This window comes from Leopardus geoffroyi, chromosome B1 (assembly GCF_018350155.1).
Source record: "Leopardus geoffroyi isolate Oge1 chromosome B1, O.geoffroyi_Oge1_pat1.0, whole genome shotgun sequence".
Lineage (NCBI taxonomy): Eukaryota > Metazoa > Chordata > Mammalia > Carnivora > Felidae > Leopardus > Leopardus geoffroyi.
The window spans coordinates 87,189,779-87,216,721 of NC_059327.1; positions in this window are offsets into that span (position 1 = coordinate 87,189,779).

The following is a 26,943-nucleotide window of genomic DNA, read 5'->3' on the forward strand; positions in this document are numbered from 1 at the left end:
ACACGAGGACGGGAGAACTGGGGGGGGGCTGTGTGGGGGCAGCAGGGATTGTTGTACCAGTGGACCTTCCTGCTTTCCCAGCATGCCCTTTTCTTTCTAAGGGGATAAGTTCACGTGCAAGCTTCGGGAGGAGAGATCCGCTCTGGAGTTGCTGGTTCACTATGTGTCTGTCCTTGACCAGAACTCTCTCTCTCTCTGCCCTTAGCCTGCGGTCTGCCATTGTGATGAGGCGAAGCGGGTGCCAGTAAAACATCTCAAAACTTGGAAAGAATGCAGCAATTGTGGAGGAAATATTAATAACATGGTTACCGGGCTTTGAATTAGGGAGGGCTTTTCCTCAAGTGCCCTGAGGAGAGGTGGTAGTGGGGTTTGGCATTATTTTCTCTCAGGAGAGGGAAAAAAAGGACACAGAAACATTGCAGGTATTTGCTGGAAATTTCGTGGATAGAATCAGCCAGGCCTTCCACGGAGGTCCTGGTCACCAGTTCAGAATGTTCACCACCAGGCCATCAAACCATCCTCCGGGATGCCAATACCCAAATAACTTCTCCTGTGGCTCCTTCCTCCTTGTGACCTCCAGGCACAGCCAGCCTGTGCCTCTGGAGGAGGTCCTGTCCAGGTTTCTTGTCGCCTCCCTACTGGGGTTAGACAGGGCTGCACTCTCTTCCCGTGATAGTCCGTTGGAGGGCTGGAAAGAAAAACGGAGAGATTTTCTTGGCAGCCGTGACTTCTTAATCATGACATTAATTTAATGTAAGGAGGTCAGAGGCCGAATGTTTTAAAAGGCCAGTCTCTGGTGTAGCCAGGATTATAACCAAGATAGAGGATTTTTGTTGTTGTTGTTTTGTTTTGTTTTAAGGTTTAGGGGGACCAGGACAGGAAAGGGTGAATGGCCAGGGTTTTCTGTGGAATTTTCCTGAGAGACCTTGTAAGCGGTGGATTAATGCCTTGGTCAAAAGTGGGTGTGGCAGAGGCAGGCCTCGGGAGCCTCAGGTGAAAGGTGGTAGGACAGATCAAAGGCTCACTCGGGATGATTATTATTTTTACATTTGGTTCAGAATGGACAAACTAACTGCTGAACCCATCGTCAGAAAGCTGGCAACCCATTAGGGATGATTAGAAGCAATCCCTCTCTATTATTCCTAATGAGATGGACACAGCCTCATCTTCTGTATTTATTGCTCAGAGAGAACTGAGGGCTGTCTCCCTCTCTCTCACTCAGAGCCAGAGAGCGTCTGCCACACTGGGCCCGCTCTGGGCTGCTGCACAGGATGCAGGGCTTTTCCCTCCTTCCCGACCTGAGCCCAGAAGACAGATGATTTGTTTGTCTGACTGCCCGAGTGAGTCCCTTGCTGCCTCTTCATTTTCCACCTTCTCTCCTTTCCAAACACCCTTCCTCCTCCTGGCCAGCTCCCAAGATATCATTAATCTAAAAAACAAGAAAACAAACTTGAATGGAAAAACAAAACCGGAACTCTTTGGGAAGTGAAACTTTTACGGAAAGCCGAAGCTTCCAGAAGTGTAGTCTTTCCGTGAGGCTTGGGGAAGACCGAAATATGCTTTACAAACCATTTGCAACGCTTCCCCCTTTCAAATATCAGAGTAAGTGCTTGCGTATCAGGGGCCCGCCCAGGATCTTGACGGTAAAAGAGAAAGGTGTCTGATACCCCTTCACACTGGGGCATCGCACCCCCCTGTGCTCTTCCTGAGCTAGCCTGGAAAGAGTTGCTATTTACGAGTCCGGTTCAAAGGCAGGGTTTCCTGCATTGTCAGGCCCCTAGGGTCCCGTCTCAGTGAGGGCCTGGACATGGTCTTCCCTCTGTGTGGGGAGGTCTGTGCTCTGTGATGGCTCCCCCTCATGCTTATTTCCCCCACGGTCCTCCATGACTGGGAGGCACCTACCTCCTCCCATTTGAGAGGAATCCAAAGATCAGAGGAAATGATGAAACAGTTAATATGGCCGCCAAGTCAGTCTACGTGAGCATTTTCCATCATTTCAGTGCACTCGGTGATGAATCCTTAATAAGTTTTCTATAAAAAAATACAATGTCCAACATCACTTGTTTTTGCTTTTGTTTTTCTTTTGCTGGTAATTGGCACCCATCGCTATAAAATCTGGGTCAGATTTTAATTATGCCCGGGGAAATCATCAACTTGGAGTGTTTGCCCCCATCTGGTGTATTGTCAGTCTTTGAGACATGGAAAATGGTAGACATAATTCCTCCCAGGAGGGACTTGGTGACTGTACTGGTGTCTTATTGCTGCTGTAGTAAATTATCACAACCTTAGTGGCTTGAAAAACCCACAAATTTATTATCGTAGAGTGTTGGAGGTCTGAGGTCCAAAATGGGTCTCATAGACTTAAAATCAAGGTGCGTTCCCTGGAGGCTTGAGAGGAGAAGCTGCTTCCCTGTCTTTCCAGCTGCTGGAGGCTTCCTCAGTGCCTTGGATGGAGGCCAGCGGTCTCTTCACTCTTGCTTCTGCTTCCACCAGGACCTCTCCTCTGAGTGACTCTCCTGCCTCCCTCTTAGAGGGACCCCTGTGATTCTAACGAACCCACCAGATAATCTAGGATAATCTTCCTATCTCAAGGTCCTTGACTTAATCACATCTCCAAAAGTCCCTTTTACCATAGACGATAACATATTCACAGATTCCAGGGGTAAGGATGTGGACATTTTAGGGGGAACTTTATTCTGCCTATCACAGGAACAAAGGGCAAAAGTGGCCTAGGAAATCAGTTTTTATAAATAAGCAATAACCAACACATGTTTGGATTCCCCTTTCCCTCTCTTTTCTTGAAACAATTGTTTTCGGTCCCATATGGGCTTGGAAATGGCAAAAGCATTAATTGAATTCCTGTTCAACTGTACCCTGTGATTTATTTCATGTGTATGAAAGTATAGTAGTTTTGTAGGATGAAAAATTTACTTTCTAATCTTTTAAAGGTCAAGTGGCAAAGAGAACTAGTTTTAAATGCAAGTTACCCACATGGAGCTATTGCAGAGAGCTATAGAGTGGTATGGATTTTCAGATGTGACATGGGCCAGATGCAAATGGAGGAGAATTGACTAAGATATTAGCTGATTTAGGAAAATTCAAATCCTACCTGTGGGAGAGCACTTACATTCATATATATTTATCGCAATTCATTAAAAGAACCCTTGTCTTCTAAACTGTTTTATCATTAAGTTTGCAATTTGCTTCTCTTTGCAGCCAGACATAAATGCCAAGAGCCAACCTCTGTGGTAAATTCTGGTCCTGGGCTTCTCTTTGCTGTCAGTGGGCACTGGTGACTTAGAGCCCACTTTCCCAGATGTATTGGAATTCTATATTAAGTTAAAGGATGCTCTGTAATATTCGATCTCTCCCAGAACAAACAGACCTGACATGGTCCCGGTATCCCTCTTCAGAATAAGCCAAAAGGTGCTTCTCTTGGTGTCATTCAAGATTTTAGATCATCCTCTAGAGACGTTGCTCTTGGTTATCAGCTTGACCTTGCGGCATTTCTGGATTCCCACGTCAGTCTGCTCTTCCTGTGGTGTGGGCGTGAGGGAAATTTCTTTTCGTGACTGGTTTCTCTGGAGAGCCCAGCCGGATACAGTGGAGTCACGGTCTTCCCCACGGATGGGCTGCGAAGCAGAGATCTGCCTCCTTTGGCTCTTTCTGCAGGTGACCCAGGGATAGCTGAGTGGCTGGTCAGCGGAGCTGGTAGGCCCTCTTTAAGCTTCCTGCTGATTCCTTGAGGCAAAAACATAACCCTTTTCCAAGCCTTGCTGTTTCCTCTGGTGGCTTAGTCAAGCAATAATGGGAAACAATGAAATACAACCTGTTGGTGCTGGCACCCGCTCAGTCGCTTCAGCCTGTGTGGAGACCATCTGCTCTGGCACCTTAGCCCGGGCTTGGCAAGACCAGCAAACCCTTCATTCTCACCACGGCTGGGACAGACCTGATGACAAGTAGCCCTAAAATGATGACAGAGAGAGGCAGAGAAGAATGGCTTAGGGAAATGGGGGGGGGGGGGAGGTGGGAAGCAGGAGGCAAGACCAGGAACAGCCGTGCGGTTCAGAAGGGGTAAAAAAATAGGGAAGTGCCTTGGATTATTGGTTTTGTTTTTTATTTTTTGCTCACTTCTGTCAGATCCTTCTCTATGAGTGCAGAGAGCTCTGTGCTCTCAAGACCGTCAAATCTTCTGGTTTAGTGAATGTTTCTGCTTAGTGCATCATTCCATGCTACCGACTGAACAGAGCTTTTTGAAAAAAAAAAAAAAATGGCTTTGGGGTAAGAAGTACAATTAGAAGTAATCGCCAGCAATGGCCAAGTGGTATTTATGATTTTGGTTGGCCATTATCACTGTTTACGGGTTGGAGAGGGCCTTGTGCTGCCTAATGCTATCCTTTAATTTTGTAGAAAATCAAGGAAATGTGTTAATTGGTAAATCGAAATTTTTTGTGGTTCTGTAGCCTCGCGATGTTTGAGAATGCCTGAGTAGGAAAATCTTCTACGTGCAAATTGAAATTTTTTAAAATTAAATTTGACTCAATGATTCTCAAACTTTAGCGTGCACAGGATTACCCAAGGCACGTGGTAAAATGCAGACTGCTAGGTCCTGAACTCGGAGTTTCAGATATGAAGGACCTGGATCGGGCCCCCAGATTTGCATTTTTAACAAACTCCCAGGCTATTCTGATGCAGGTGGTTGGGCTGATGGCTTGAAGAAAATGAGATCAGGCACTTGGCCTTAGCTAATCATGGCCTGAGGAGTTCTCTCACTCAGTCCTTCCTCGTGTGTTTTCACATGATATAATTTTCTCTAAGATAGCAGTTGTGTTTTTGTGCAACACAGGAAGGGGCTTCTGCTAGTGCAGTGTATCACCTGCATTATTTTCAGAGCTTTCGGTCTCAGGTTTATTCCCGGTGCAAAGATTGAAGGATGATGTGAAATCAAATACATTTGTCTGGGAGTTGAATGTCTGTCAGACCCAGGCATTGATTTCCTGGAGCTTGAGTTCTCAGTAAATGTCTTTCCAGTGAGAATTCCAATCAGGATTCTAAAGGTTATATGCAATAGGCCTGATTTCTGAGCTTTCTCTGGGGAGATTGCTTAATTTATAAGCAAAAGGGGGAGAAATCCGCTCACTACCGACGCTTATTTTATAATCAGCACACAGTTCATATTTTAGAATAAAATGCTATGTTGATTAGTGGCGTGAACTAGGCTGAGTCATAAAATATCTCTGTGCAGAGAATCTTTAAGGATGAAATATTTGCACTTTCGAGGATGAAAAGAGAGCAAAGTGAAATCCAGGCCGAAGTGTAAGGAAGAGAAGCTTGGAAAGAAGCTGGATTTCTGCAGGTGCTCTTCCATAATCCCGTCACTAGGGGGCAGCATTGCACTTTGTTGGAAAATGCTCTCCGCGGCCAACAGCCCTTTAAAAGAAAATACATCCAAGTGAGCACAACTAAAAACCAGAACATTAGTGAGAACCAGAAAACCAACAACACAGAACCCAAACTCTCTTTGTTATACTGTGCCATCTTTGCTTTTCTTGGTGCACAGAGTTTAATATTGTAGTGTTAAGACTCTCCAGGGCATACTTTATCGGTCCATTAATACACACTTAGGGGTGGTGGATAGTGCGGGGAGATTATTTTTCTTTTTTCCCACTTTTTGTTTGGCTCTCTGATCTCTTCTCACTGTTCTTGCCTTGCTGCCAAGCAGCTACTCTCCTGTCTACTTCCCTCCAGGAAGAGACAGATTGGCAGCTGGCCGTACCTAGGTAATGTTGGTCATTTTGGGAGGCCTGGGTGATGTGTATAGAGCTGGCTGGAAAGCCCCCTCCCTTCTTGCTATGAAATCAGGCTCACAATGGGCATGATTCTGGGAGAGTCCTGGGGATTATAGTTTCTTTTATGCACCCATACAAACACTTTCACGAGAGGCAAACCATCATTTCATGGAGAGTGATACAAAATGAATGGATGCTAAAATTTTACATCTTGAAAATGCACTCATATCGAGAAGGTGTGGGTGGGTTAAAAAGAAACGCAACCATCAGCTTTAGGAATGTGAGTTCCGCCCGTGCAGGGATTTTGTGTTTGTTCACCAGTGTATCCCAACTTCTTAGGATAGTACATGGTGTAGAAGGCCCTCAATAAATTTGTTGAGTGAATGAATGAATTTAAACACATGTGTGATGATGGGGCCCTCCCCCTGCCTTGGTTTTGCTTTTGAGAACTTATTCTCTCTCTGATCTTTTTGGGGACTGAGGCAAGGCTGGACACCTGACATGTCCTTATCTCAGTCTTTGTGTCATTTCTGGGCTTGTGAGATTACAACCGCCGATAGTTTCTCGAAGGAAAGTTCTAAAGTTCAGCTTCCAAGATCAACTATAAGCCCCCAATATTCTTGTTTCTCTGAAATTTGCATTTAAAGTTGTATACAATTGCAGCGTTAATTACCCCATTTTTTTGGGGGGGAGACACATGAAGATCAGATCTGAAAATAGCTTCCTGTTAATGTCCTTCTATAAGGAAGTCTTTCTATTTTGCTTCCTTCTCTCCTTTCTTCTCTTGGAAGAAACAGTCAGGTTGGGAAACTTGACTTTGAACAGCAGCAAAAGTATGCACAGGGCAGGGAATAACAGGCACGATGAAGATTAATTACCCTCATTGGAATCTAGCTTGACTGGGCAAGGTGAGACAGTTCAATTATTTAATCATGCTGGAGCTACCGGCTTCCGAGGCCTTGAGTGCTGGGATAAACCTCCCTTCTCACTCAATTTATATGAGGAATCGGTCCTCAACTCACTGCTCCCAGTTGGACCCTCGGGCGGAGGGAGAGGAGCTATCGGCTTGGGAAGGAGATGTTCCCATCTCTGCCTCCTCCCCGGCTATGTCTGCGGCAAGGTCTCAGTGCTTTTGCTGGAGCCTTGCTACGAGGCTGCTCCCCTCTGTGCTTTTTCCTCCCCACACAGCTTTTTTGGCAAGAGGTAGCTGCCCACTGAGCTGTACGACAGAGCCTGCCGTCAGACCGGAATATACCAGAGCACTGAGCGCCATAGGACTTGCTGTGATGAAAGAGATGTTCTGTGTCTGTCCCATCCCATGTGGCAGGCATCACCGATCCAATGGGGCCACTAGCACTTGAGATTCAAGAACTGATTTATTTATTATTTTATTTATTATTTTATTATTTATTTATTAATGTAATAAAGTAAATTAAATTTTCAATTTAAAGTTAAATAGTTACCTATGGTGAGTGGATACTGTTTTGCGCTGAAAGACTAGGCTGTACCCATAATACCAGGGGAGAGGTCTCTTTTTCATGAATTATTACTATTTTTAATGTTTTTATTTATTTTTGAGAGAGAGAGAGACAGAGTGTGAGTGGGGGAGGGGCAGGGAGAGGGAGAGACACAGAATCCGAGGCAGGCTCCAGGCTCTGAGCTGTCAGCACAGAGCCCCATGCGGGGCTCAAACCCACGGACCGTGAGATCGTGACCTGAGCCGAAGTCGGATGCTTACCCCACTGAGCCACCCAGGCGCCCCAATTATTATTTTTTTAATGGAGCTTACCATTGTATTATACAGAGAGGCTGGTCTGCATCACAGTCCTGCTGTTGTTAATGTCGTGTTTTTCCTTTTTTTCCCCTTAATCTCATCTTACCATGCCCTCTTGTTTCTCCATGTTCCTCTGCTGCTTTTGCGTTGGCCATGTCACTCCTCATTAGCATCTGAGGAGGGACAGGGGAATGGAATGGGACATATTCTGCCTTGGTTCCTTGTTTCCTGGGGGTGGTGGGAAGTCTTAATCACAACGGAAACTACGTTCGAAACCAAATGAGTTAGGTGGGCTCATCTTCTCCGGGCGCTTGAGTATTGTTTTCTCCATGGACTTGGCCATGGTGATGCCACCTCCTTAGCATTACACAGCATGGCACTCGAATGCTATTTCGTACAGATTGTCAAAGTTATTCAGAGACCTGTTGAGAGTTTATCTATCAAAATGAGCCCCTTAAAAAAATGACCTTATGAGCCAAAGGTCAACAGTCACAAGTAGACACAATAAGAAAGGGAGAGAACATGAACTGTCACATATGTAGCAATGAAAGACAATCCCTAAGCTATTCTCCCAGTCATCCAGGTTGCGTGATGGAATAATAATGACTTCTGATCTTCTCTATTCTCCCACCTCCAACCTGCCCCCAAGCTGATCAGCTCAATATTCTCCTGCTGCCTCCACCACGCTGACGCTTGGGCCTGTGTACCTCATGCCCTAGTTACTAAAACTATACAAATTAGAAGAAAAAAAAATGAGTCTGTGAAATCACTCTCTTGGTTCCTGCAGTTTATACTGGCTAGTTAATTTGAGACTTAGCTTTGGTCTCTCAGAGTGACAGAAACAGCAGCCAGTCTGCTGTTGTACAAGCAAGTGCATATAGCCTCATTGCTAACACCCTTGAGAAATGTCCCCAGAAATGCAGTTCACGGAGAGAGTTCTTTAAATTAAGCGAGATTTGTAAAGAGCCCATTTACTGCCTGACTTAGAGTCAAATCCTGTGGCAGAATGGAATTTGAGGCTAGCTGCCAGTGAGCAGAAAACAGCTTGGGTACCAAACCGTGAGCCTGGGAGTGGCAGGGAAAGGAATGATGTTAGAACAGAAGGCATCCTGAAGTCTGAAAGGAAAGAAAAATCAAAACAGAAGGAAGTGTCTAGAAGCCAAGTACGGATAGGTTGTCCAAGAAAGTTGAGATGCGGAGAACGAAGACAGAGAGAGAGAGAAAAAAAGAATTAAGAAAGGAGAGTTCACGGAAGAAAAGATGGAGTTAGAGGAAGAGAAAGAGAAATTATCTGGGAAGAGAGAAGTTGTTTTCCTGCTTTATATCATTAAAGAGACATGGCTAAGAATCAGGTTGTTTCAGTAGGCAACCAGGCAGTAGTGAGTCACCAGGCAAAATTGCTTCCCTATGTAGGTGTCAAGTTCTGAGTTTATAAGTGCAAATAAGCAAGCCATCAAACAACCAAACAAACCCTATCCTTATACTCTGCTCTCTCTAGGTTACTGTTGCTTTTAATAGAATTTTTTGGATATTCCAGTACAGTTGATTTTGAATCTCTTAGAGAAGAATTTAAATAGTGATGAGAAGCTGGGTTTCTCTATAGCCAGCTTACTTCTCATGGCCTCCCGTCCAAAAGCTATACCTCCTCATTTTCTCCACGAATGAAGACACCATGGAAAAAAACCAAAAAGACACCATGACTGATCGATATCCAACTGCAAAATGTTAACTTGCTTTACATCTCAGGACTCTTGTGTTGGGAGCTCTCAAACCTCCTGTGAAGCTTAGTGAGAATATAGTTGCCTGGACCCCATCCCCGGGGATTTGGATTCTCAAGAGAAGGCAACATCTCTAAGAGAAACTCAGGTTGGGGAAAGTGGGAACATGGGATCAAGCTGTAACACATAAAAATTTTAGGGTTTAGAGGATGAGGCAATCTCATTTGATGCCAGTCACAAATCCTCCCCAAAAGACAGTCTCATGGAGGGACATCGGTTTGATTGAAAATTAAGGATCAAGGAAATAGAGGATGGTCCATTTTTCTCCCACCGTAGTTCTTGGCTAGTACAGTCCTCTTTTTCTTTCCACTTAGTTACTGAAGCAAGAGCAAACCCCACACTTTGAACACGTTTTAGGGATGGTCCAGCTGGGACTATATCTGTGCTCCAGATCTCTGTGGAATCTGGCTTATGGTTCCATTGGTCCTCTTAGCCAGGACCCTTTCTGAGTCCTGAAAGCCCCCTTGTCAGCTTCTGTGACACTCCATGTTTCTGGAGGGATGGTCTCTGCCCTGAGCCAATGTAGAAGGGGAGTAATATGTAATATGAGAGTCAGACAGACGTGGTTTCCATCCTGCTCAGCCGCTTACTCTATGGGAAAATGGCTCTCTGAGCTTCAGAGGCCTCTGCTGTGAAAATGGGTGCAATCATTATTCTTCACTGAGTTGTAGTTCTTAAAGAATTAAAGTATAGGGGCGCCTGGGTGGCGCAGTCGGTTAAGCGTCCGACTTCAGCCAGGTCACGATCTCGCGGTCCGTGAGTTCGAGCCCCGCGTCGGGCTCTGGGCTGATGGCTCAGAGCCTGGAGCCTGTTTCTGATTCTGTGTCTCCCTCTCTCTCTGCCCCTCCCCCGTTCATGCTCTGTCTCTCTCTGTCCCAAAAATAAATAAACGTTGAAAAAAAAAAAAAGTTTAAAAAAAAAAAAAAAAAGAATTAAAGTATAACAAATGCTTGGCAGAATAAGCATTCAATAAATGTGACCACCACTTGGGGGTCTCTGCCCTCTTATCTAGCAGAGAATCATCTGCCCTCCACAATGCCCGAGTTTCCTCTGCACCTTCGATTGTGTTCTTAGCAGTAAGCCTTACCCTAAACCCTACCCCAGGTGGCTGTTCATGTTTGTAAGCCTTGATAGCCTTTAGATACTGAAAGTTTTGTTGTTCTTGTCATGTTTTCTGGCGAGACTTGAGAAACCACAAGGTGCTGCCCCTATGAGCTGAGGCTGGGAGGCGGCAGGTCAGCCTGGCTATGTCCCCACGTGCAGAGTTGTAAGTCCTGCGAGACAAAAGAACACCAGGAGCTCTCTGGATTGCTTTGGCGGGGAAGCACAATCACTTACTTGCTGAGCGGTATTTATACCACAATTTCAAGGATTGACATGTAAAATTTTCAACTGCGCCTTGTCCTTGATCCCTCCTGGGCAATATACAAGATGGAGAGTCTGACACCCTTGTGGGAATTCAAACATGTCATAGTCAGTGACAGGCAATCATGATTCTAATGAGGGCAGAAGAATTTAATTCAATAAAAAACCTATCGGAATTGACAGTAGAAATGTAAACAGGTCCCCGATGAATAATTTTGCTGGGCCTTCTCCGCTGCTGCATTTGTTGACATAGACCATAACCAAATGTGTGAGGCAGATTCTCAAGCCTACTCCCACAGGCTGACGGGATGCCTCCACGTTAACCAGCGACATGGCAGAACTCAGCATTTGCACCCCACCTGCTGGGGGTGGTCTCATAAAAATGGCGTTGATAGGGGTGGACAGGAGGTGTTGTTGGGGGGTGTTTGTTTATTTATTTGTCATTTTCAAGGCATTCAGGCAGTAAAAAGGAGTCTTCGGTTAGCTGCTTTGGTTTTTCCCCAAGACTCTTAGCCTATCATGCCAAATAATTGTCTGAATGTCTGCAGTTTTTTCCTTCTGTTTTAACAACCGGATTTTAAAGACTTTTCATTCAGTGAGTTTATGAGCTCTTGCCTGTTATGGCAAATTTAAATTTCATCCAACAATACACAGCTCCATTTTTAACAGCCACAATTAATAATAAGAATTAATCAGCATTATTTCTCAAGAGGACTCTGAGACACAGCTATGTCACCGTACCAATAATTCCTTGTAAAAACTGTTTTTTTTCCACTGTTGTTTTGTAGCGCTTCAAAGTAGAGATATTGGGATGTTTGATCTCTTCCTTAAAAAAAGACAAAGATGAGGCGCCTGGGTGGCGCAGTCGGTTAAGCGTCCGACTTCAACCAGGTCACGATCTCACGGTCCGTGAGTTCGAGCCCCGCGTCGGGCTCTGGGCTGATGGCTCAGAGCCTGGAGCCTGTTTCCGATTCTGTGTCTCCCTCTCTCTCTGCCCCTCCCCCGTTCATGCTCTGTTTCTCTCTGTCCCCAAAAAAATAAATAAACGTTGAAAAAAAAAAAATTAAAAAAAAAAAAAAAAAGACAAAGAGATGGGGCGCCTGGGTGGCGCAGTCGGTTAAGCGTCCGACTTCAGCCAGGTCACGATCTCGCGGTCCGTGAGTTCGAGCCCCGCGTCAGGCTCTGGGCTGATGGCTCAGAGCCTGGAGCCTGTTTCCGATTCTGTGTCTCCCTCTCTCTCTGCCCCTCCCCCGTTCATGCTCTGTCTCTCTCTGTCCTAAAAATAAATAAACGTTGAAAAAAAAAATTAAAAAAAAAAAAAGACAAAGAGGGAAAAAAGAAGCCTTAGGCAAATATCCCTTACCTTCCCCCAAGTTAGGATACAGTGAAGGCACTGGTTATGAACTAGGAAGAGAGCTTCTCATTAGGCCATGGCAGCACCCTTCCGGCCTCCAAAACTGTGAGAAATAAATCTCAGTTGTTTATAAGCAACGTATTCATTAATTCAGTATTACATTAGGGATAAATTTACTCTCAATGCTTGCTGTTCTCTCCAGCTTTCTATTTTTAAAAGTTGGCTTCAAAATTGACCAAATCATTATTCATCTTCAGCTTTTTTGATGGAGATTTATATAAAAGAAGCAAGAGGCTCAGTGCCCCGGGCAGGTAGTTCCTCATCTGTGGGCTTTGCACACCCAGGAGGAGGGAGGTTATGTATATTACACTGTTGCAATGCATCCAGAAAGCTGTATTCTCACCAAGTGTCCTCTGTTGTGGGATCAATGCTACTTTACACACAAGTGTCATGACTATTTTTCGATATATGTAGATACCATGGGGCTAAATCTAATGTACATTTAGTGTAGTATTTTGAGATTATGGATTTTCTTAATTGACAGGAACTAAAAGGGCAGCTCCGATCTGTGATATTCTGTTTTTAAAAAAATCTTTTTTTAATGTTTATTATTTATTTTTGAGAGAGAGAGAGAGAGAGAGAGCATGAGCGAGCGCACAAGTGGGGGAAGGGCAGAGAGAGAGAGAGAGGGAGACACAGAATCTGAAGCAGCCTCCAGGCTCTGAACTGTCTGCAGGAGAGCCGGATGTGGGGCTCAAACTCACAAACTGTGAGATCATGCTCCAAGCTGAAGTCAGATGCTTAACTGACTGAGCCACCGAGGTGCCCCATGGTCTGTGACGTTTTGACGTTGCAAAAGAGACTGTTTTCATATTTAATTTTTTGTAAAGTTTATTTTTTTATTTTGAGAGAGAGAGCAAGTGGGGTAGGAGAGAGAGAGAATCCAAAACAGGCTCTGCACTGTCAGCACAGAGCCCGATGTGGGGCTCGAACTCACAAATGGTGAGCTCATGACCTGGGCTGAAATCAAGAGTCGGTTGCTTAACCTACTGAGCCATCCAGGCTCTCCAGCTTTCATATTTTTAAATATTGGGAACCCCTGCCCTACAGTAAAGTTGGATGGCCAAGTACGTGTTCGTAGAGGAAACCTAGAGTTATACCGTGAACTCTTTGGTTATGATGATGATGTTGTCCCTGAATCAGTTTCTACACTGAAAGGAAATATGATCTATTGGTCAGTGGCTCCGGAGCCAAGGTGAGCGATGATGCCTCCTCAGAGGTCACTGGCCTTGCAAGGGCCCCCTTAGTAAGCTCTCAGTGCATCTGTGGGCATTTGCTCTGCCCACAGTGAGAGGACAGAACTAAATATTTATTGTGATTTTGTAGTGATGGAGAACAATTATCCATTTCTTGGGATTACTTTCCTGTTGCCTCATTTTTACTCATTAGTTCATTTCTCTTTTCTTGCTCCTGACTGCCTCTGACTCCACAAACTGAAGTTCAAGACCTTATAAAAAGAATTCAGTGTTGTTTCCCCAAAGCCATTCTGAAGGAAGAAGGGACAAACTCATATTTCCTCTGTGCTTGCTGTATTCTAGGTTTAAACCTTTATGCCTCTTAGCTATTGTGGTCTCCGTGATCACAGAGAGGGACTTGGGGCTTGGGGAGGGGGAACAGAACGCTGGTGGCTGCTGCAAAGGAGGTGGTGTGTCCGGGAATGAGTCTGAGGTCTGGAGATTTCTAAGACCCATGCTTTCTTTCCCTCCCTCCCTCCCTCCCCTCCTTCCTGCCTTCTTATCTCCATGACACTTCAGTACTTATTAACCACTTTGGGTTTTTGGATGGATTTACATTCGTCATGGATACGTGAGCTTTATTTTCCACTCAGGATTTCATTTACATTCTCAAAAAGGTGCCAATCTCTTGTCTTTGATTTTTTTTTTCCTAGCTAGGAAAATCCAAATATAGGAACTGATATTGTCAGGTTTGTGTCTTAGAAATCTACTGATGAGCTGTACTGCACATATTAAAAGGTAGTGTTCTTTGCTTTGTGTTCCTAGGAAAGTGCGTGCTCCTATGAACAAGAGAAATAAACCCCAAATGCAGACTCCATCAACCAACAACTCACCTTTTGCTGATAAAATTCACCTGTGCTTTAAAAAAAATTTTTTTTTAGCGTTTATTTATTAGAGAGAGAGAGAGAGAGAGAGAGGGAGTGCGAGCAAGCATGAGCAGGGGAGGGGCAGAGAGAAAGGGAGACACAGAATCCGAAGCAGGCTCCAGGCTCTGAGCTGTCAACACAGAGCCCGACGCGGGGCTTGAACTCACGACCGGTGAGATCATGACCTGAGCCAAAGTCGGACACTTCACTGACTGAGCCACCCAGGCACCCCCAAATTCACCTGTGTTGTAATATTATCGTCCAAGGGACTAAAGTGTTGGATGCATTTACCAGGGCACCTTTTCTCTGTTCTGATCCCCCTTCAGTCTTGGAGCCCCTCTGTATGGACAGCAATGAGCAGTATATCTAAACACACTGTCAACCCCTGCTTGTGTGTCGTTTCCCTTTTGTTCTGTCTCCTGGTTCATCATTAATTCTGTCATTTTCCTATTCCTCGTCCACTTCGAGCCATGAACAATAACGGACAGCTCACAAATCTGACCTTTTCTGTGTATCACATTCTTTTGCAGAAGCACTTAAAATAGTAAACAGCCACGTCCAGAATGCCCACTGGCAGCGGGGGGCTCTGTGGCTTCTTCTCACATGCCTGCGGGCCTGTTCACTGGCTGTGCGGCCTTGACTGCACATGCCCCTCACTGAGCCCCCTGCCTGGGAGGCACCCCAGCCACATCAGTGGCCTTGGTTTTGAGCGCCGTGCACCTGTGCTGCCTGTGTGTGGTGATTTCCTGTGACCTTGCCCTCTTAGCCACTTTGCAGAGGGCGAAACTTCTGTGCTTCATAGGACAAAAATCCAGTGTCTTCCAAAGAGAGGAAGTGCACCTAAGAGGAAGGACGTGGTGTGGAGGTCAAAGTTGGGAACACCGATGTCTTTTGGGTCTCTTTGTGAGAGTCAGCGGAGCCTCTGAAGGCTGAGGGCTTTCTCTGAATAAACACTCATGAGTGTAGAGTTACTGACCACAGATTCCCCAAAACCTCTGGCCCGGAAGCTCCATGGTCCCTCCTCCGCACCTCCCAGGACATACCGTGTTTCCCTGCCCTGTGAGGGGCCTGTTGACCCTCTTCTCTCTGTGTTTTTCTGTTTCTTTGTCCTGGTGGCTTGGAGAAGTTAGACCTTCAGCTGCCCAGGATCATTCTAGTAGCTCAGGAAAGTGAAAACTAGGAGCAAATTGGATGCCACATCCAGGAAATTGTGACCTGCCTCATTGGCTGCAGCTGTGGAGAAGAGGCTGGCTGGCACCTCGGGGCGGGAGTCAAGAGTTCGTTGGAACCCAGAGAAGCTCTTGGATGTCTTGTACTAATTAGCCAACCATTTCCCCCCATTTTTACCAAGGTTATTCCCTTGGATTTGTCACTATAGGGTCCCATTCTCTTTGCCTTTGGCTTCTTCTCCAGGTCCCGAAGGAGGTAGAAGAACAAAGTTACGCAGGGCACCTGGGTGGCTCCGTCGGTTAAACGTCTGACTTAGTCTCAGGCCATGAGCTCATGTTTCGTGGGTTCGACCGCCGCATCAGACTCTGTGCTGACAGCTTGGAGCCTGGAGCCTGCTTCAGATTCTGTGCCTCCCTCTCTCTCTGCCCCTCCCCCATTCATGCTCTCCCTCCCTTCCTCTCTCTCTCTCTGAAAAATGAATAAACGTTAGAAAAAATTAAAAAAAAAAAAGAACAAAGTTACTAAAGGAAAGAGAAACAGGATGGAACTGGCAGGAAGAACAAAGATGATGCACCTGCACCTGCTAGTATCATCTTTCTTTGGGTGCTTCTCTGGCTTGGGCTCCCCTTCATTGCTGCCCCTCTTTTCTACCTACGTTTGCTGCACTGCCTGTCTGTGCTCTGGCTGGCCCCAAAGCACAAATACATTTTCTTCCTTCATTCCCCAAGGCTGCTATTGGGATATAGAGGGGAACAGATGACAGTGATATCTTAGAAGTCATTGTGAAAGAATTACAACATAGAAAAGGAAAGATAAGTGAGGGATTCGCTATCACTGCTCCTAAAGCATGTCCTGCAGCTCTCTTGCTGTGGGGATCCACGGTCACCCATTTCGCTTTTCCTTTCCCTAGCCTCAGCCTCCTCACTGGGGAAGGACAGGGGGACTATTGTAGCAGCCAGGTAATGTCTCCCTAGGGGCTTACCGGACCACCCAAAGGCTGGATTTTAACAATGTTTGATTCCTTGTTGTGTTAGTCTCTCTTTTCATATCAGGCTTCGGGCATTTCCTTTGTAAATTAAAAAAACCCCTCCAAATCTTCTCCAAAGAGAAACATGTTGCACCACCTGGAACGCAGACATAGCTATAGGCAGCTTTTAAGTAGCATTTGACAAGGCCCCTGCCTACACCCTGAGCATAGTAGGGGAGACAAGAATGAAGCTGCTTTGCAGCAGAACATTATGAGCGGTGTGTGTGTGTGTGTGGGGGGGGCTGCTATAGGACCACACGGAAGGAAGCATTTAATTCCACCCATCGGTCCCTGGAAGGCTTTTTGGGCTCACTTGAGCTAGGAGTCTCCCAGGAAGATAATGGGAAGACAGCATTCCAAGCAGCTAGAAGAGGTTGTGAAAATCGTAGAGGCGTGTAAAAGCCTGGCAGGTTGGGGGGAACGATAGGTGTTGGCAGGACAGGACCATGGGATGGAAAGACGGGCAAGGACCACGTGGCCTGCTCAGGAGTTGGTAAGTTCTCTTTCATTTGTGCTGTGAAGACTGTGGTGCGGCAGGGCAGAGGATGGACTGGGCAGAAGGGAGGCAGGGGCACAGCTCTGGAGTCTGCTGGGCACTGAACTCCAGTGATGAAGGCCTGATCTCCAGCAGGGCATGGAGGTGAGACAAACAGGAAGCCAAGAGACTTCATCTCTAACGTGGGGAGCTGGGGCTACCCAGCACATGCACCCGCGCTTGCCAATTTGCCCAGAACAGTGTCTGTGTCCAGGGTGGTTTGAGACACAGGTGACAAAGGCGTGGGTAGAGCGTAGGGAAAGTTTACATGATAGTAAAGTGCCGAGTGGCTGTCATCCCTCTAAGCCCCGAGAGACACAGGGGAGGTGATGTTTCCGGGGCCCGAAAGGAAGGAGTTAGGTACGGTGGGCTGCTTCGGCAGGACCTATAACCTTCGGTGAAGCTTTGCAGTCAGCTGGAAGAAGCTGAGGGAATGCATGCCTTGCCGTTGCTTTCCTTTCCCCCGTGGTCTTCTAGCAGGCCTTCCTCTGGGCTGAATTCAACCAGAAGCCGAAGGGTAGGGGGGCCGGCGGCCCCTCCCAGACAGAGGACAGAGCTTCCTTGCCACTTCCTACCGTTCTGCCTTTTTTTTTTTACTTCAGGTCAGAATGCATGTGGAGGCAAATAGATTAGACGCCAGCCTGCCCTAATCTTCTGCTTCAGCTGCTGCCTCAAAGCTACCCAGGCTTCAAATAGACTTGAGGCAGTTATGTGTCCCTTTTCTCTATAGTTGCAGCCCACTTTCTGACCTCTACATAACTGAGTGGTAACCACCTGACTGACAAGCCCAGATCAGTAGCCAAGAGAGAGTCAATTTAGTTGGGTGCTTTATTCATACAGTCGCAAGGCAGAAGTATCTCCTTATTCGAAAGTTGGTCAGAAAACACCAAGTCTCTGACGTAACTAAGAGCTTTATATAAAAATCTGCGTCATGGTTGAACAGATCCATGTTCAGATTCCAGGTCAGGTGCTTTACAAGACTGAAGCTCCCAGGTAATTGAACTTGGGGGGTCCACGTCAGTCATTACCGGTTAGTCATAGTTTTGTAAAAATGACCTTGATAAAACTTCCCGTCTCTGTACATCACCTCTGGTAAAGTACAGCGGACTTGTAGAACTTTGAAAAATTAAACTAATGTAAAACCTCTGTGGCGATTGTTGCCACAGCTGGAGAGAACGCATCTACTCTTCAATAACAACACTTCACGGGGCAGCCACGCATAGAGCAGGGCTCATGTGTCCCACTTCAGTGTCCCACTGAAGCTACAGAGAAATCTAAATACAATGCAGAGGCTCAACAGGAGTTTGACTAGGCTAATAATATTTCCTGGATATATAAACCTGTAATTTAGCCTCAGGGTTCCTGCCCTTTGTTATCCCTCTCTGCTTGGTTTTCTCGTGTACTTTCTGACAAGGAAAATAAGGTTGTCATAAATCTTCCACCTTGGATGGTGGATTCATTGCAAACCGCACAGACTTTCACTACAAACCACAATTAGGTGACCACGGGGGTCAATGTTACAACAGGATTTTATGCAATTGAACTGGGCAGCCGTTTGATTTGTTGGAAGTCTCTTGATGTTCATGTGTCCCCTCTTCTGGGAATTTCGCTTTTCCAAATGAAGCCGACCAAAGAGAGTCTAACTTTGAGCACTTTTCTTCAATAAAAATCACAATAGTGTCGGTGAATGAAATAATGTGTCTCTTTGCTAGACTTTCCTAACCCTCAATTCCATTGCCCAAGTGAAGATGACAGTCTACCAGTGTTCGAAGAGACATAAGTGTGCATCTCTTTAACACGGTGTGATTGGAAGAACTATAATGACCAGATGCTAACATTCAATTATAACCTTTCTGACTTAGATAAGGCCAGATTGAAATTGAATTGCAATCAATCAGAGGCTCCTCTGTTAAAAATATCACTTTTCTAGAAATCCTTTCTTCAACTGTGATTTTGGAAGCTCTAGTTATCCAGTCAGGTGCGCATGCACTCATGCACACACACACACACACACACACAATCATTATTTTTTAAGGACAGTTTGTATTTGCTAACTCTTGCTCTTACCTGCTATCATATGTACCCTGGCTCCTCATGAAATCACTCCCACCTCCCCCAGTAATGTCTGAACATTTCCATGATGTGACCTAAGCGTTGTCATGAACCAGGGCAGGCACCTACCGCTTGATAACTGCTGGGCACCATACTTCCTGTTCCTGCTTTTTCTGGGCATAACTGTATTCACATGCTACTACTGCTACTTAGGTCACATCTAGTCGAGGTACTGGAGCACTTTGTCATCAAAGCTTTAATGCGTTTTCTGAGCGATCAGTGTACCCAGCTATGCTATTTTAGGCTGGGAAATAAGGATAATGTTATTCTCTACTAGCCTGGTAATAAGGCAGCATTGCTTATGCTACAAAAACTAAATACATTTAAAAAATAAAATCAGCTCCTTCAGTTTTAATTTGAAGTCTATCTTTTTCCCCGAGGGATATGAATTTACGGGGATCGGAAAGAATATCCAGGTGACAGACACCGTGTTCTTTCCCGCTGGCCACTTGTCCTCCTGTCCTCTTCTGTGTCCATTTACTCTGCCAGGTTACTCAGTCTCTCAGGTGAAAATAAGCTCTTGGCAATTCTGCCTCATCAGACTTTTCAGACACACTCATATATGAGGCTTAGCAGTGGATACTGTTTGGATTTCCTCATTAGAGGAGTCTGGTTGAGTTGAAAATCACTGCTTTTAGACTCTCTCAAGTTCACACTAAGTAGACAGTGGGCATCTGTTATGAGTGTTATGTGCCCCCCACCCCTGCTGCCATTCATTTGTTGAGACCCTAATGTCTCAGTACCTTAGTATGTGACTGTATTTGAGATGGGGTCTTTACAGAAGTAATTAAATTACAATGTGGTCGTTAATGTGGGCCCTAATCCAATACAACTGGTACCCTTATAGGAAGAGGAAATTTGGGCAAAGGGACACACAGAGAGGGAAAATGCTATGAAGATACAGGGGGAAGATGGCCATCTATAAACCATGGAAGAGAGGCTTGGAACAGATCCTTCCCTCATGGCCCTTAGAAGGAACCAATACTGGGGTGTCTGGGTGGCTCAGTTGGTTAAGTGTCAGACTTCGGCTCAGGTCATGATCTCATGGTTTGTGGGCTTGAGCCCTGCATCGGGCTCTGTGCTGACAGCTCGGAGCCTGGAGCCTGCTTCGGATTCTGTGTCTCCCTCTCTCTCTGCCCCTCCCTTGCTCACACTCCGTCTCTCTCAAAAATAAATAAACAATAAAAAAAAATTAAAAAAAAAAAAAGGAACCAATACTGCCAACACCTTGATCTCGGACTTCAGCTTCTGGAACTATGAGACAATGCATTTCTGCTGTGTAAGCCACCTGGTCTGTGGTACCTGGTTGTGGGAGCCCCAGCAGCCCTATAGTGTCCTCAGAACACTTTATACCCTTGTGGTGGGACAGGTCCTGAGAGGCTGAGTCTGCCTGCAGGTGTAGGGGCAAACCACCACGCATGTTATATGTGGTTTCTGAAAAGTGTGGTGGCAGATTGGAGAAGTGCCAGTGTCAAGACGGGCCAGCAAGAGGTGACAGGTGGTATCCTTGCAAGGAGGTGGAGTCCAGCGGTGAGGAGTCTGGAAAAAGGCAAGACGCTTGGACTCAGGAAGGCATACATCATTTTAGGGAGACTGTCAGAGCCCAGGCTGAATGATGAAATGATGATCAGGGCTCGGGCTTTGAGGAAACTGAGGACAAAGTAGAGAGCAGGCTGAGACTCAGTGGCTGGAAACAGGAGGAACGTGGGTGCCTGGTCATGGGAGAAGGGTCATGTCCAGTTACTAGAATCTGATCATGAAGTCAGACTGGGATTACCAAGGTCATTTTTCATCCCAGACACTCACATTTCTGACTCACATATGTCCCTAAATCACCCCTGACTGGGGACATATGGGGTCCTAGTGTCTAAAGCAAGCCCAAACCTCTAAGAAATAATGTCAAATGGCTTCAGCGGTGAGCAGTAGTAGCTCAGGGAGGCAGGGAGGTCATTATGCTGACAATACAATTCTGCTGAATGAACAAGAGGATACATCTTCCACAGGAGCCATTTGCTTGGTATGCTTATTAATTTCCAATGTGCCATTCTGGGATCTTTCCCAAAATGTCATCCGTGACTCCTGGGAAGAATTTTTCCAAGCAGGTGTCACTGCTTTGCTGCTTACAGAGGGAACGTCTGAACGCAATAGGAGTTGCCTTTCATGTACCAGGTATCCCAGGCAGAAGCAAAAATACCCAACATAGGAGAGATTGGGGAAAATGTAACTAGGGTTTCAGTCTAGTTTTGCCTGTGAATGGAAAACAACTTAAGCAGTTGTTCCACTGATTCGTGAAAATAATCGGAGCCACAAGCAGAGCACACAGCCTCAGATTTGCTGGGCCTAATACTCTAGAACAGCACTGTTCAAATATTTCACAGCTATAGAATCCTTTGTTCAAAGAGATTCTTGAGGGGAACTCAGAATACAATAGCTGAGGGAAAAGGAGCAGCTGTAGTTGAAGCGGGGGCAAGAGGCCCACATCCTTCTCAGTCTCACCCTCCAGCCAGAGAGAGTTTTCGGTGGAGTGCAGTTTGTATACCGCGAGAGCTTGTAATTCACTCCAGAAGAGTAGCCTGTTCATTAACTGACCAAGATGATGTGTTATGGATATTGAAACATCTAGGAAGCGTTTAGGATTTTAACATGTGGGACTTCTAATCTTAAAAGACAAAAAGGACGTTGGCTAAGTGGTTGTCCCAACTGTTTACTGCTCTTAAACCACCCCAATGTGTAATGGTTGATAAAGCAACACCCATCTCATTTGCTTGCGAATTGCAGTTGGGTGGCATTTATAAGGGGTGACTCTGTTCCACTGGCCTCAGGTTGGGGTGGCTCAACAAGGACTGGGGCTCTACTTCCAAGATGGTTTACTCATATGGTTGGCAAGTTGGTGCGACTGTCCACTGAGACCTGTCAGAGCCTTGATTCATTTTCGAATAGGCCTCTCTTTGGGCTTCTTGTACTTCCCCAGTATGGCAACCAGAATTCGTGTTCCAGGATGGGCAGGGGAAGCTAGTCTTGTAAGAACTTGACTTGGAAGCTAGCACAGTGCCATTTTTACTTGATCTAATTGGTCAAGCCTACCCACATTTAAGGGGAGGGAACATAGATCACACCTCTTTTTTTTTTTTTTTTTAAATTTTTTTTTTTTTCAACGTTTATTTATTTTTGGGACAGAGAGAGACAGAGCATTAACGGGGGAGGGGCAGAGAGAGAGGGAGACACAGAATCGGAAACAGGCTCCAGGCTCTGAGCCATCAGCCCAGAGCCCGACGCGGGGCTCGAACTCACGGACCGCGAGATCGTGACCTGGCTGAAGTCGGACGCTTAACCGACTGCGCCACCCAGGCGCCCCAGATCACACCTCTTTATAGGAGGAGTGTCAAAAAATCTGTGGCCGCTCTGTACCACTGTAATGGTCGTTTCTTTTTTATCTTCCTTTTCTTTTTTCATATCAATATCCTTTTCCTCAACGATGACAAATTATTACTATGCACCAGGCACTCTGTTCAGTGTTCCAGCAACACAAAAAGGAGAAGAGATAATCACATATTTATAAGAGAAGCTTTATTGCTTCTGTTACTTCTATTATCTATCACTGAAGAGACAGTTGCTACAATTCCTTACATTTAACAAATACTTAAATATGCATATTACACGTGCTGGATCCTAGAGGGAAAAACAGGATCATTAAGACCCAGGACCTACCTTCAGTGAGTTTATAGTCAACAGCTATTGTGCAAGACAGAATTTAGCTGATTGTATTATGGGTCCATAAGCAGTGTGTCAGGAAAGCATGCTGAAGAGGAGGTAGATTTTGGCTGGAGAGGGCTGGAGAAGGATTCATGGGGGAGGCAGCAGTTGAAGGAGTCCCAAATGAGGGCTGAGAATGAAGAACATTCCAAGACAGAGGAATCCGGTGAGCAGATGCTCAGAGGTTAGAAAATGCCAGGTTTGTTTAGGAAACAACTCTTTAGGGCACTTGGGTGGCTCAGCTGGTTAAGCATCAGACTCTTGATTTCGTCTCAGATCATGATCTCAGTCATGGGATGGAGCCCTGCACTGGGCTCTGTGCTGACAGCATGGAGTCTGCTTGGGATCCTCTCTCTCTCTCTCTCTCTCTCTCTGCCCCTACCCCACTCATTCCCCCCCCCCCACCCCGCCCCTACCCCACTCATTCCCTCTCTGCCCTATCCCCAGCTTGCTCTCTCTCTCTCAACATAAATAAATAAACATAAAAAAAGGGAAACAATGGGGGTGGGTGGGGGAGAGGGAACAATGGGTGATGGGCGTTGAGGACGGCACTCGTTGGGATGAGCACTGGTTGTTGTATGTAAGCCAATTAGACAATAAATTATATTCATAAAAAGTAAATTAAAAAAAGGGAAACAATGCTTCAGGTGTTTTGGCAGTTTTTATTTTTGTTTTTTAAACTTTTTTTTTTTTTAATGTTCATTTATTTATTTTCAACGTTTTATTACTTATTTTTGGGACAGAGGGAGACAGAGCATGAACGGGGGAGGGGCAGAGAGAGAGGGAGACACAGAATCGGAAACAGGCTCCAGGCTCTGAGCCATCATCAGCCCAGAGCCCGACGCGGGGCTCGAACTCACGGACCGCGAGATCGTGACCTGGCTGAAGTCGGACGCTTAACCGACTGCGCCACCCAGGCGCCCTGTTTTTTAAACTTTTAAAAAATGTTTATTTTTAAAGAGAGGGTGAGACAAGCAGGGGAGGAGTAGAGAGAGGGGGGGACAGAGGATCCGAAGTAGGCTCTGTGCTGACAGCAGCGAGCCCGATGCAGGGCTGGAACTCAAGAAATGTGAGATCATGACTTGAGCTGAAGTCAGATGCTCAACTGACTGAATCACCCAGGTGCCCCTGACAGGAGTTTTTATACACATGAAGGGGAGTTAAGGAAGATAATGTTGGAAGGATGGGTTGGGGCCTCGTCAGGAAGGTCCCAGAATTCTTTTCAAAATTTTAAAGCTCTGGTTTTGAATACTTACAATTTCTCATATTTTATTTGAGAAAAAAATTTGTTCTGAGCTCACAGAGATGCAAAGTTCTGGAATGCCATCCACAGCTACCAAGAAAGGCAATATTGCCTCACAGAGGAGGCTAGCTGGAGATGTGGGGCAGTTCTTCCTGAGTCTTTGTCCAACGCTGGTGTGGCTGAATGCTGTTGGAGATCTTCCATTTCCTGCTGAAAGCTTTGAGTGAGGATTATCGCCTTTTCCTATGCTTTTCTGTTAGAATCTCAAAGGCCTGCCTGCTGGTGTGGAAAAGGCTTCCAGAAGAGCTATTGCTCACTTTGGGTGAGATGCCTATGGTCAGCTGGAGAAAAGTGAGCGCCATATGGACCTGAGGATCTATGAAAGTGGCTGCTGTCGACTGCCAGCAGGATCTTGGAGAAGAACAAAGAAGCTGGGGATGAACTAAGAAAGTATTTTTCACATTAGAGGTCAAGGTAGCTGGGGGTCCTTTGTGGCTTAGGGGCTGAGAGGAGGGCAAGAGTGTCAGTGATTCTTCTGAGTTAGAAGATACTACCATGGCCAGAAAAGCGGCCATAAGGATATAAGAAATCACCTCAAAGGGAAAGGAGAGGGTCGGCGTCAGGTGGTGAGTGGGCGATAGCAAGGCCTGCAAACATTTGGAAGGAAAAGAAAATGCCTCGAGAGCTCTAAAGACATAGAGAACCAAGGAAAAAGGAAACAGTTCTTCCAAACTTTATTGAGATTCTTAAATTTGGATAGAAAAATTGAGGTAGGTCTTTAGGAGTGAGGATAGAATCGTGGAAGCCAGATGAATAATGCATTTTTTATTTTTATGACTTTCTTGGTCCATATGCTTGGGAGTGAACAGAAATGTAATTAGAATAATGCATTAAACCTCACTTTTCGGCATTTTACATACAAAGAGAGAGGTCATTTCATTTGCCAGGGGAACTTCCCACTCATTGGATGATGTGATCACAAGAGGACATCCCTCTGCCCATCAGAAGGGAACCCACTTAAAGTCACTTTTCAAGGAGCAGACCAGTCACTGCGGGGGACCATGGAATGTGTTATGTGTATGTTGCTGTTGCTCCTTCCCCAAAGTTGTGACCTATTTGGGACTTACATCACAAGTCTACATATAGGGATCATCACAGGGTGTAGTTACCTGGTTTATTTTCCTTTCCTTTTCTACTCTATTTCCCTCCTGTCCTCCCCTCAAATTAGGATGTAAATTGCCTAAGAGCAGGGACCTCGCCTGTGTCCGTCCACTGCTGAAGATCAAGTGCATCGCACGGTGACTGGCTCACGGCACCCACTCTGTAGAAAGTGGTTTAATGAATGAATGGAACTGCCTTCACATAGAGCTATTTTTTTCATAAATTTTGGAGGAAATACTCCCCCGTGGCCCCGCTAGTGATGTGGTGTAACTTTCTAGACATTGTGTCTCAATTTAGAAACATACACAAGGCCAGAGAATGCAGAGGAAGGGGAGTGTAGTTGTGGATGGCCACAGAGCCATAAACGTCCAGGATGAAATGGTAGTTGGACACCAGGGTGAAAGGTATTGTCTTCGTAAGGGGGACAAATCCGAGGGGATAAAAGGATTGGGAACCCCATACTTTTGCATGATGTTGCACACCTTTCAGAGTCCCTAGAAGGAAAACAGGACGGGACTAACACCAGTGCCAATCAGTACAGGAGAACAGGCTGCCCACAGTCAAGAGAGGCTTCTGGTGGAGCTTGAGTCCGGGCTCTCCCCTTCAATTATGATGTATGCGAGGGGCTGACATTCTTTCCTAGTATATGACATCCTTGTGTCTACAAGATGAACAGTGAGAATTTGAAGGAATTGCTTCATGGAAGATGGGAGGATATTCCTGCAGTCTGTGTGATGGGACAGTTAGTGGTTATCAAGGTAGAGTGCCAGAAGGGTGAATAAAGGTTTAAAGGCAATTCCTAGCGTTCAGACTTTCTGCGCTCAATTCAGACAGGTGAGTAGTTGCTCTGAATCAGTTTCTTTACGGCTTCCCCCCACCCCCCCTTTTTTTTTTTAACTCTAAAAACTATGTCCACTGAGCTGAGTGTCTAGGAGGCATGGGGCCATTTTGTTTGTCGTCATTTAAGGCCATTTCCTTTCAAACATGTAAAACCCAGGCGAGGTGTATGTCTATCATATTCCTCTGTTGAAAGCTGGCCATTTCTCTGGGATTAAGAACCGAGGGTTTACTTGGTATTCCTTGCGCCTGGTAGACGAGTCTTCTCTCTAGGCTCTGAGCACGGGGGTGTGACCAGGCCTGGTGTGAAAAGCAGAGGAGAGCGAGGCACCTGGGTGGCTCAGTCGGTTATGTGTCCCACTCTTGGTTTCAGCTCAGGTCATGATCTCACGGCTTCCTGGGTTTGAGCCCTGCATCGGACCCCTGGCCGTGCAGAGCCTGCTTGGGATTCTCTTCCTCTCTCCCTTTCTCTCTGCCCCTCCCCTACTTGCGTTATCTCCGACTCTCTCTCAAAATAAATAAATAAACTTAAAAAAAATTAAAAAAAAAAAACCAAAAGCAGAGGAAAGCTCTGTGTCTTTGCTGTCTGTGCAAAGGCCATACCTTTGCCCACTTGCAGAAGCCACTGTAAATACAAACACATAAACTGTGAGACCATGGTAATCCCGTAGACTCAAGGTCATGGTGTTAGGGGACGTGGAGAAGTGTTCCTCTTGGTTCACACACACCCAGCAAATGTGTGTGAAGACGGTTTCTCTTCCCTACCACTAATAGCCTCGACGGATCCTTTGCAGGAATGTGAAAATAGCTAATTTATGCAAGGAAATGCGGTACAGTGGTAGCATGCTAACAAGTTGGACTTTTATTTTTAAAAGTTGTGTGGC